Raw genomic sequence first — 11,682 nt, 5'->3', positions numbered from 1 at the left:
ATTCACATACTGCAACAAAGTCAAACCTCTAAGGAACATTTTATCATCCAGATCAGCCTTCAGAATTTGCAAGAAAAAAGGACTCTCAGTAAAGCCCTGAGGCTTTACTGTCCCGGTGAATTATTTTTCTTCCCAAGTGAAAGTAGAAAGGTATTGGCTAGCTTTATCAACTGAAATGCTAAAGAATGCACTACATAAATCAGTTACAGTAAAGAATGTACTTCTGGTGGGAATGGATGTTAGTAAAGTATGAGGTTTAGGAACAACAGGCTATTGAGGGATAATAATGTTGTTTATTGTTTCCATGTTCTGGACAAACTTCTATCCTCAGAACGTAGGTTTTCTCACTGGTAAAATGGAAGTGTTTAGGGGCTAGTAAAAGGGATAATGAGATCTTGAACCTTGTAATTTTTTTAGTATGGAATTTATGCTTTGAAGATCTTCTTTACTTGTAGGATATTGGTTAATTTTAGGAAGAGGTTTTGAGGAGTCTACATAAATTTTGATGGGAGTTGCCCTCTGAATTTTGCCGTCAGTTGGAGATTTTTCCCATTAAAAAATGCGGTAGCTGATTCAGTAGAAACAAATAATCAGTGTTTCCAGAATCAGTTCTAGTACTGTCAGAAATAGAACAAATAAAAGGTGTCAAATGGTCATTTATTTCGATTGGTTGCTTTGATGACTGCTGTCAAGTTCTAGAATTAATTCTACCTTTGGAAAGGATTCTGGCATGATAATTATCTAAGAAGTCTTGGCCTAATAAATGGATAGGGGCAGAGAAACTATGGAGATAAAGGTGTGAATATCTCAAAGGGCCTAAAACAAAAAGGCGTAGGTTCAGAGATAGGAATCCTTTCAGGCTCATTATTGATCCCTATTAATTGAAGTGTTTTAGTACCCTGAGGCTGGGACTGTTTTATAGTTGTGGGGCTGAGCATCAAGGGTGTGGATCATGTATCAATTAGAATTGGAAGAAACCCATCCCCAGTCTGGAGGAATATTTCTCCAAGCCAGTTAAGAGGAGGGCTGGGAAGATCCCCTCTAGTGCCTTGGAACCCTATCATTGAGAATTGGGAAGACTATATTTGAAAGACTGATGAGAGGCTGAAGGTGCCTAAAGTGCTTAAATTTTTAACAATCTCATTTCCAATATCCTGGCTCTTTGCAATAATAGTGGAAGCTACAAGGTTTTGGTTCCATTTAGGAGCCTTCATTTCCTGGAGTTGAAGATTAAGATTTTGGTGGTCCTCATTTTAATGAGTCACCTAGAGTTTGAGAGACCTGATTTACCAGATTAACTAAATCTGCAGTGGACATTATTTCCCATTCCACCCTGGTCCTTTTTTCCTAAACAGGAAATATCCTGCTTCAGCCCATTAATAAACATAGAATTAAAAGCTTCCTGGGTAGAATCAACATCTAAAGAAAGACCAGAATTTTCTTTAAAACAGTCTTTAGTCAGTCAGTTGTAATACCTGTAGACATGAACAGATTCATCAGATTTTTGTGCGCATGGCTGAATTTCATTCCAATCAACAGACTTTTGGGAAAACCCCAGGAGTTGCTGATGAAGTCGCCTAGCAATTGCCTGAGCCTGAATATATAATAAGGTAGTGGGCTTGTCTCCTGGTTGTAATTCTAGAGACCTTTCAGAATTTTCTCAATTAGCAATTTTCATCAAATTGCTGGTTCTGGTCTTCACCAACAAGCATATAAACTAGTTGATATAAGTCAGAGAAACCAGGTTGATAAGTTTGAATGACTAATTTCAATCCTTCAGCAAATCTGTGAGAATATTCAGTTACTTTGGGAAAATCTTTGACTATGACTTACAGTTTACCTTTAGTCCACAGAACACTCTTTGACATAAATTGCACCAAGATCTTTTTTGACCCATCTCCTAGAGTAATGAAAATAAAAACAAAAACAAACAAATGGAACCAAATGAAACTTAAAAGCTTTTGCACAACAAAGGAAACCATAAACAAGATGAAAAGACAAACCTCAGAATGGGAGAAAATATTTGCAAATGAAACAATGGACAAAAGATTAATCTCCAAAATATACAAACAGCTCATGGAGCTCAATATCAAAAAAACAAATAATCCAATTAAAAAATGGCTGGAAGAACTAAATAGACATTTCTCCAAAGAAGACATACAGATGGCCAAGAGGCACATGAAAAGATGCTCAACATCACTAATTATTAGAGAAATGCAAATCAAAACTACAATGAGGTAGCAGCCCACCAGTCAGAATGGCCATTATCAAAAAATCTACAAACAATGAATGCTGGAAAGGGTGTGGTGGAAAGGGAACCCTCTTGCACTATTGGTGGGAATGTAAATTGATACAACCACTATGGAGAACAGTATGGAGGTTCCTTAAAAAACTAAAAATAAAACTACCATATGACCCATCAATCCCACTACTGGGCATATACCCTGAGAAAACCATAATTCAAAAAGAGATATGTACCACAATATTCACTGAAGCACTATTTACAATAGCCAGGACATGGAAGCAAGCTAAATATCCATTGACAGATGAATGGATAAAGAAGATGTGGCACATATATACAGTGGAATATTACTCAGCCATAAAAAGAAATGAAATTGAGTTATTTGTAGTGAGGTAGATGGACTTAGAGTCTATCATACAGAGTGAAGTAAGTCAGAAAGAGAAACACAAACACCGTATGCTAATGCATATATATGGAATCTAAAAAAAAAAAAAAATGGTACTGATGAACCTAGTGGCAGGGCAGGAATAAAGATGTAGACATAGAGAATGGACTTGAGGACATGGAGGAGGGGGGAGGGGGAAGCTGGGGCGAAGTGAGAGTAGCATCGACATATGTACACTACCAAATGTAAAATAGTTGGCTGGTGGGAAGAAGCCGCATAGCACAGGGAGATGAGCTTGGTGCTTTGTGAGGACCTAGAGGGGTGGGATAGGGAGGGTGGGAGGGAGGCTCAAGAGGGACGGGATATGGGGATATATGTATGCATATGGCTGATTCACTTTGTTGTACAACAGAAACTAACACAGTACTTTGAAGAATTATACTCCAGTAAAGACCTATTAAAAATAAATAAATTAAGGGGTTTAGCCTCTGGCATCCTCAGAAGGCTGTATTTTAAAGAAACTGGTTCTAACAAATTCAGAGTAAAGTGTGTGGAGAGAGTTTCAGAGAAAAGGGGAAATTTGGTTAGAGAATTAGTGTGGGGAAATTGAGGGTATAGAGGAGGTGTAAAGAGTATACAAGGAAAGGAGGAAAAGGGTGCTGGAAGTGGTGTCTGAGGAGCCAAGGGAGAGAAACAAGATGGCACTAAGGGCAGAGCCTGAGACAGGAAGCCATGGAAGTAGAGCCTGAGGCTTTGGGAGCCATTTTATCTTTATTTAATTATTTATCTTGCCTCAGTTAATCTTAAAGTTTTATTATAAAGAGAGGCAATTTTAGAATCTTGGTAGCATTTGGAAGCCTCAAAATACCAATTGAAAGAGATGTTCTCCTCAGTTCTGGAAATTTTTGAGCCACTGTAATCCAATTTGCTTTAAGGAAATAAGTTTGGGGAATTCAAAAATCCCATAACAGCCATTGATAGTCTAAATTTACTTTGATCAGGTTGGTCCATTTAGTTAGAAATGAGCATGAGTAAGAACTGTGGTTTTTAAACATAAAATCAGCCAGAGCCCCTGTTGGGCAGGGCACTCTCAAAGTACTTGGATAACTGAGATTCCATTTCTCAGAAGTTCTTTTACTTTGAGTAAAAGAACAATTCTCAAACAGCTTATACAGCTCACTTCAAACAGCTTGCAAGCTAATACCAGCCAGTTTAAGGGAACAGTTTGGTCCAGAAGAGCCAGGTCAAAGATTTTTTATCCAGTTTCCAGAGAACAGATTTTTCCAAAGGACTAGGCTGAGGCTGAAAAGCCAGCACAGTTTCAGTGAAGCAGTCCCTGTTTCTGAAGGAAAGGGCTGAAAGCATTTTCAGCCAGGTTGTGTTGAAGCAGTCTGATCTCAAAATCAGACTGAAGTGCCAAATGAGCACTTGCAAACAGAACAAGGCCTTAACCAGAAAGACAAACCTTAAAATAGATGATGAATTAAACCTGGAGAGCTTCAAATGCAAAGAGGATGTGAGCTTGAATCCAGGAGAAAGACATAACTTCAAACTTCAAGGTCAATGAGAAAAGCAGTGAGCAAAAAGGGGCTCAATTGTGGGTTCTGCACCTATTTGTTCACCAGCCCTGGAGGCTTTGGGTGTCTTATCTGTTCCTTGTATGGGTCACCAAAATATTAACCTAAAACAAATAGACTGCCAGATATTTCTTCAGCAAAGGTGGGTTTATTTGGGATTAACAGAGAATTGGAATTCCAGAGTCTGCAATTGTGGCAAGTCATGTGCAAGTTCCCCACATGGCAAGGGAAGGAGACCACTTTTATAGAGGGGAAAAGGAAGTTGGGAGGGCTGTAGTAAACAGAGTCCATGACTTTTCACTGGCTGAGTCCTTGCCAGGAAAGAGGAGTCTTTCTTCTTCTTGCTGGGTTCTGCTATTGTCACAGGGCATGAGCACTTCCCTCACTTGCTTTATGTCTCACAAAATCTTCCTCCCTATTCTTGGGGTTAAGGAAATGTAAACAGTTTTCCTGGAGTTGCACGGCTCATTAATTAGGGAGATTTGTCAGTTTTTACACAGAGTGAATGCTGAAGAAGGCTTAGAACCAATCTGAAGATTTTGGTGAATTTCCAAATTTAATTTAGAGCTCTGCTTAAGCCACAAGCAGAAAATGATATAAGTGCTAACCACAAGTTAATCCTCTAGAATGTTTCTAAATCTATAGACCAACACTTGATCCCTCTTTTCAGACTGACTTCTAGATATAATTACAGACTGATCCCTAATTTTGTGTTCCTTCTTACCTCTAGCCACAGCCACAGACTGAAACTTACACCATAACCTGTTTCCTAAATATATACCAGTGGAACTAGGAGGTCAGGTAAGGGTTTGTTTGCATTAGTGTTATTGAGTCCCATTTCAAGGGAGCTACAACTCAATGACCACATCTGACATATTGTCATTAATTGGTTTAAACTTGGGAGAAAACATCTCAGAATATAAAAGTGTTTAGATGACATTCATGGGAAAAAAAATAAATCATCTACTCCAATGAGTGGTTATTGAAGACCTTCAATGCACAAGGCTCTGCACTAAGTGCTATAAAAATTTAAAAGATGAGTAACACTCAGTTTTTGCAGAAGTGCTTTGAAACACATTTATTCGTGAATGATAGAGTCACAGTAGTCTGTCCTGAGGAGAACATGGTGATACAGACAGAATGAGGCAGGGGAAAGTAAAGATGTTAATGACTATGCTATTGGGGTGAATACTGAGGTTTGTGTGAGGATGACACCATGTCATGTTTTATCGGAAAATTTTACTTCTTACATAAAACCTAATAAATATTTGTATTCATTTTCTATAGCTCCCATAGCAAATAATCACAAATTAAGCAACTAAAAACAATACACTTTTATTATCTCACAGTTCTGTATTTGAGAAATCTGGGCATAGCATGGCTCAACAGTTTCTCTGCTCCAGGCTTCACGAGGCTGAAACCAACGTAGCAGTAGGGCAGCATTCCTTTCTAGAGGCACTGGTGATGAATCTGCTTCCCAGCTGACTCAGGTTGTTGGCAGTATTCAGTTCCTTGTGCTTGTAAGACGGAGGTCTCTGTTGCCTTCCTGGCAGTCAGCTGGGGTCTGTTCTCAGTTTCTAGAGGATAACAACATTCCTTAGCTCATGCTCCCCTTCCTCCATTTTTAAAGCCAGCAATAAAGGGTCACGTCCTTTTCACTCTTAAGGTGTCTCTGTCCTCCCCTGCTGTCTAATCTCTCCTGGCTTCCTCTGCCACATCTCTCTGACTGACTTTTCTGTCTTCCTCTTCTTCTTTGAAGGGTTCATGTGATGTGCCCACCAGGATAATCCAAGACTATTTCCCTATTTAAGAGTAGATACATGGTAGCCTTAATTACAAACGTCCTTACAGCAGTACCTAGACTAGTGTTTAATTGAATAACCAGGGGGCAGAAATCTTGGGGGAATATCTTTAGAATTTGTCAACCACAATGTTCAACAGAGCTCCTGCACTGAAGAAACGCTGATTTGTTTCTTCAATGTGAAGACCATAAATCATAGATTCTCTCGGAGCCAGAAGCTTGCAGAAAGTGGTATAAAATGATGGGAATTGCTGATCACTTACAAATATAAAGGCTGAAATGATTTTGCTGTTTAAATATCAGTTTCCTTTGAAGCCATGGATCAGAGATGTCAACTATGTGGTTAAAAAAATTAATGCATTCCTGAATGATGATCAGTTAGAAGGGTCATAAATTGCGTGTATGGCTTCCGAGAAATGGATGGGGAGACTTGCCCAGCATATTGACTATTTTGTCTTTGAAATGTAGCCATTTCATCAATTATGATGACTTCTTAGGCAGAAAAAGCCAGATTTATGATTGTGATTGGAGAAGACGGTACAAACTTTTACTGAGCTTTGACTTGGGACCAGAAATTGCTGAGTCACTTTCACACTCATAATGTATTTTGGCTTTATGTTTGGACAGAATAGGTGGCTCTGTGCCTCCCTGTGCTTTCCTACTGGACAGGGCCAAAGGAGGTGAAGAAGTGCAGAGGTCTGACAGGCCCATGCAGCCAAGCCTGGCTGTGAGGCTGCTCCTTTTAGGAGGCCGCCATGGAAATATATATCATGGATGGAGGAAACAAATATGGTCATTGTTTTGAGCATTGAAAAAGCACTTCTTGATTTCTCACATTTACATTGCTTCCTATTTGGATAGTATACTCCAGGTCTTCATTAGGGTGGACGGAAAGCATGCTAACTTCTCTTATAAAATTTTACCTTGGAAACATGTGCCACAGTTTTAAACCAGGGAAAATTGGATGCAGTGTTTTCCCTTTAGAGCCTTACACAAAATGAGGGTATTTTATTTTAAAATATAATTATGGTTTTAAAAAGTGTCTTGATTCTCTTGTTTGTTTTTATTATGAAGCAGGGCAATGCCTCTAGTCACATTTATTATAGACAGAGGACTGGAGCTCTCCCCAGGGAAGGCAGCAGTTGCCCCAGAAGAAGGGCTGCATTGCTAAAAGCTGGATATATATACACACACGTGTGTGTACATGTGTGCATGAGAAGTTTTTCTCCTACTTCTGGTTCCACCTTGGATTCCCACCACCACTCCCTATATATGAAAGTGGTCACTTTTATTATCCTCCAAGAGTTTCTTCATGCATATGAAAGCAAATGTTAATATAATTTACTATCCTCTTTTTATACAAAATACAATGTACTCTATTTGTACCTTTTATTCACTTATAATAATCTCTTAGGATTTTTTTCTCATCAGTATAGGAAGAGCTGCCATGTTCTTTTTTTATGGATATATAGTATGGATTTTCAATTCTTTACTTGCCTTTCAGAAAAACAAAATAAAACAAAACTTTAAATCACTGAGTATTTCGTTCCCAGATACGTATCTAAGAATAGAGTGTACATGTATATGCTACAAGACATGTATTAGAATGTTCCTAGCAGCACTACTCACAAAGCCAAATGCTGAGAATTACCCATATGTCCATTAACAGAAAAAAAGTTAAATAAATTACAGTATATCCATATCGTGAATACCATACACAAATTAGAATGAACAATCTATAAGTACACAAAATATTTTAGATGTATCTCACAAACACAAAGTTGATTGAGAGAAGCCAGACACAAGATGGCACATCTTTTATGATTTCATTTATGTCAAGTACAGAAGGAGGCCTAACTTATTCAAGTATCTGAAGTCAGGCCTCTGTGGAAGAAAGCACAGGTGGATCTTCTGGGATGCTGATACTGTACTATTTCCTGGTCTGGGCTCTGGAAGCACTGATGCACTCAGTCACTGAAAATTTGTTAAAATATTCCTGTATCATTTGTGGACTTCTCTGCATATATATTATACTTTAATAAAATGTAAAAAAAGTTGAAAACAAAGTGTTTTTTATTACTCATTTGGTGATTGTATTAGTTTTCTATTTGGTGATTGTGTTTTCCATTGCTGCCTGAGCAGATTACCACAAAGTTAGATTCTTAAAACAGTTTAGAAGTCTAGGTATGACATGGACCAATCAGAGAATTCTGTTCTGTGCATTTGAAGGGCTGAGGTCTCCATTTCCTTGTTGGATGTCAGCCTCTCTCAGTCCCTCTGAGGACATCTGTATTCTTTTTTGCCCCCTCCACCTGTAAACCAACAATGGTGCATAGAGTCCTCTGTGCCTTTCCTTTCTGCCACATCTCTCTTCCTCTTCTCTTCTGACTTTCATTTCCAGCCAGAGATGGTTCTCTATTCTTAATGTTTCATGCAACTGTACTGGATTCATCCAGAAAATACATGATAATCTCCCCATCTCAATGTCCATAATGTTAATTACATCTGTAAAATTCCTTTTGTCATGTAACCTAATATATATAAACTAATGTGATGTCATGTAACCCTGGGACTCATAGGTTCCAAGGATTAGGACATGAACATCTTTAAGGAACCACTATTCTACCTGACCCAGCAATGCAATCTCACCCTATCTGAACTGCCCTGCCCTGACCTGAAGATACTTAGATATTATGGTCTTTATATATCCTACTTAATGTGATTTTTCAAACATATTGCTGCAGAATGTTAATGTGGTTGATAAAGAGGTGCTGTCCTAGTCTGGGAATGTCATGTAATGCACAGTTACCATATTACCTTTAAATCCAAAAGTTCTGAATTATAAAACACACTGTGCTCAGCGACTGTGGATCTGTATTTCATTGAAAGGAGATACCATAGTTTATTTATTATACTCCTTTGATACATATTTAGGCTATTTCTATTCTTTTCCAGTTACTAATAGCCTTATAATGAACAACATTGAACATATTTAATTTTGTATACATGCAATGATATTTGTATAATAAATATCAAGGAAAAACCCTCTAGGATCAAATGGTACACACATTGTATATTTTGATAGATATTGCCAAATTGCCCTATGGAGGGAGAGGCAGCAAACTAATTTATCTTCCCTAGCTTCATATATGAAGATTCCGCTCCCTCACATTCTTGCTCACATAGTGTGCAATCGAGCGTCTAGATCTTTGTCACTCTGAGTCAGTATACTTTCACTTTAATTAATAGACTTCATTTTCGAGAAGTTTTAAGCTTATCAAAAAATAGAGTAAAAAGTACAGTGTAGTTTAAATTTGTAACTATTTTATTATATGTGAGCATATTTGTAATAGATCATTCATATTTTTATATGTTTAAAAAAATTATATTTCCTTTATTGTGAACTATTTTTTCATATTCTCTACAATTTTTCTACTGAGTGTTGGTCTTTTAAAATTGTTTTATGGGAAATAATTGTATATTTGTTATATTTTTGGTATACGTTAGAAATGGTTGTTCCCAGGTTTGCCTTTCGACTTTGATATTTTATTAAATCTCTTGCATTAAAGTGTTTTATTTTTATGTAAAATAAGTTACCAATTTATTCTTTTGTATTTTATAGATTTTTATTCATACTAACAAAAGCCTTCTGTGGTTTACTTATATGTATGAATTATGAGTACAAGTTCTAATTCTGACCATAACTCCTTATCAGTAACTACATACAAGGGTTGGCTACATCCCAGTCAAGGCCACCATAGACTATATGGATTAGCATATTAAGGTTTTCTAACTTGCATATTCATAAATCCTACAGCTATAGAGATGAATATAACAAGGGAAGCATGTTCACTAATTATACATAGGACCAACATATTAGGTTTCATTCAGTATTAAAATCCTGAACTCAGATGGTATTTGTTCACATTATAGGGTGGCATCTGTCACTGTGCTCTTCTTTACTTGAAGGATGAGTCTTTGTCCAGATGCAGGGACTTCACTCAGATGAAATGCTTTGTTTCAGGTCTAATTTTCAGTCTTGCCCTAAGCAGCCAGCATAGAGAGACAAAAAGCATCAATACTAGGAAAGTGAAACTGAGAGGAATGTATATTTCTGGGCTTTCTTGCTCTTATGCTCTTGCTTATGAAAATATTTGGGAATCAGCTTGTGTCATAAGACAGGAGAAGGGAAAGGATGGGGGGAAATATTGAGGGAGAATTAGCAAGTGTTAGAAGAAGGGAATATCCAGGGGAATCAACATTAGATTTAGGTAGAAGGAGGAAAAGGATGAATAAAATCTAGGGGAAATGACAGATGTTACAAAGGAAGAGATGTCATTGTGGAGAGAAAGGAGGAAAGTCATAGAACCTGGAATAACCTGGAATTTGAGATTGACATTAGACATGGCCCTAGACCTGGAATTGACCTAAGACATGTCCACTGGATCACAGATATGGACCTTTACCATAAACCTGTATTGAGTATAGACACTGGAATGGAACCTTCAGTCTTTTACCTGTGCTTGGAACCATGATTTTGAACCTGGACTTCAGACCAAGACCTAGATATCAGACCTTGATCTTGGACCTTAATCTGAACTTATTACCTGGACTTGGGCATTGGAATGAAAAATAAGACATATAATTTGAACCTGAATTTGTCCAGAAACTTGAATCTGATCTTAATCATGCTCCATGGTAGTAGACTTGGGATTTAGACCTTGACATTGATGTAGAGATTTAATCTTAGACGTGAACCTTATATCTCGACCTGGACCTGACCTTGGACCTGTACTTCAATTCTAGACATAGATGTGAACTTGAATTTTAGAAATTTACCTTGACCCTGAACCTGTGCCTTGTTCTGGATGTTGAATCTGGAACTCATAAATGGATTTGACCTAGATCTTGTACCTGATAATAGACCAGATCCTGGATGGGGAAAATATACCTTGGACCATGACATTGGACTGACTTTTGTCCTTAGATATGTGAATTTTGGACCAGCACTTGGACTTGAACTTAGACCTAAACTTGGTCATAAATATTGACTAAGTACCTATACTCTGGACATGGAATTTGGACCTGGAACTTGGATCTGCATTTTCTAGTTCCTTGCAGAAACCTTCAGTTGGAATTTGGATTCAGATCAACTTATTATCTGTCTGCTAAGATCAGATCAGGTCCTTTCTGTCTTATGTTTTAAAAATCTTTATACTTGTCTTTTCAAAGCTCTTACCATACTATAATCAGTTGTGTTATTATTTGATTTTTCATTTTACATATACCAGGTGTTTATATAGAAAACTTCAGTCAGTGGGCAAAATCTTGCACACTGCCTGTTTTTTTATGGCCCATGAGCTTAGAATTTTTTTCTTTTTTTTTACATTTTAAGTAGTTAGAAACAATCAAAAGAAGAATATTCTGTGACACATAAAAAGGACATGAAATTCAAAGTTTAATATCCATAATTAATGTTTGACTAGAACACAGACATATCCATTCATTTACATATTGTCTTTGGCTGCTTTCATGTGTCAATGGTAGAGATGAGTACTTATGACAAACATGGTGTGGCCTACAGAGACCAAATTATTTACTATCTATTCCTTTATGGAAGAAGTTTGTTGACCCTTGTCCGACACAGTAAAGATGAAGGTCATATTTGTCATTATTA

This window comes from Eschrichtius robustus, chromosome 15 (genome assembly GCF_028021215.1).
Source record: "Eschrichtius robustus isolate mEscRob2 chromosome 15, mEscRob2.pri, whole genome shotgun sequence".
In the NCBI taxonomy this organism is placed as follows: domain Eukaryota; kingdom Metazoa; phylum Chordata; class Mammalia; order Artiodactyla; family Eschrichtiidae; genus Eschrichtius; species Eschrichtius robustus.
The sequence above is the reverse complement of the archived record's forward strand: the minus strand, read 5'-3'. Positions refer to the sequence as shown.